The sequence below is a fragment of the Mirounga angustirostris genome, unplaced genomic scaffold (genome assembly GCF_029215605.1).
Source record: "Mirounga angustirostris isolate CCGP_5_RB_7025 unplaced genomic scaffold, mMirAng1.0.hap1 SCAF_8, whole genome shotgun sequence".
NCBI lineage: Eukaryota > Metazoa > Chordata > Mammalia > Carnivora > Phocidae > Mirounga > Mirounga angustirostris.
The window spans coordinates 69927007-69927630 of record NW_026991716.1 but is presented as its reverse complement, the minus strand read 5'-3'; the positions used below and the strand labels follow the sequence as shown (position 1 = coordinate 69927630).

At 32.7% G+C, this 624-nt stretch overlaps 1 non-coding gene across 1 annotated transcript; it reads left to right on the top strand.

The window, feature by feature from the left end:
* The first annotated feature begins 248 nt into the window (after window positions 1–248).
* LOC123838006 (U6 spliceosomal RNA) lies at window positions 249–356 on the top strand. Its single transcript, XR_006789350.1, has one exon. It is a non-coding gene; the product is annotated as a U6 spliceosomal RNA (small nuclear RNA).
* The last annotated feature ends 268 nt before the right edge of the window (window positions 357–624 follow it).

Here is a 624-nt window from a genome sequence, read left to right as displayed (position 1 = left end):
TGAGCTGATTAAAAAGCATTAAATATTTGTGGTCAAGGATAGACTGACCTGATAATGCTTCATTACTGATGTTAGGCTGCTCTGTGTTTGTGCTGCCATTCAGCGGTGCCATACAGTTTTCATTCTCTTGTGTCCCAAATAATACATCTTTTATATATCACTGTGCTGCATTATTACTCACCATTATTTATCACCATTTGAATCCTTCCTCATTTTTAACTAATTTAGTCTTTAAAATTCATTAACAAGTGCTCACTTGTAGTAGCACATATACTAAAATTGGAACTATATAGAGAAGATTAGCATGGCCCCTGTGCAAGGAGGACACGCAAATTCATGAAGAGTTCCATATTTAAAAAGATCCTTTAACAAAAGTAAAGTAACATGTTGAAAGGGAAAAAGATAATGGCTCAAGTCTTATTTGCTTGAAAGTCTTAGATTTTCTAGATGATAGAACAATCTTAAATATTTTGAAAAACTCCTATGTTACTAGTCTTTAAGTTGAAAAAGAAAAAAAAAAGTCTGTATCCATACTTCTATGAAATAAAAAGAAAATAGTCATTATATGACCATTATCTTTGGTCCAGTTTCAACAGCACGAATCACACTCTTTCCAGTCAAGGC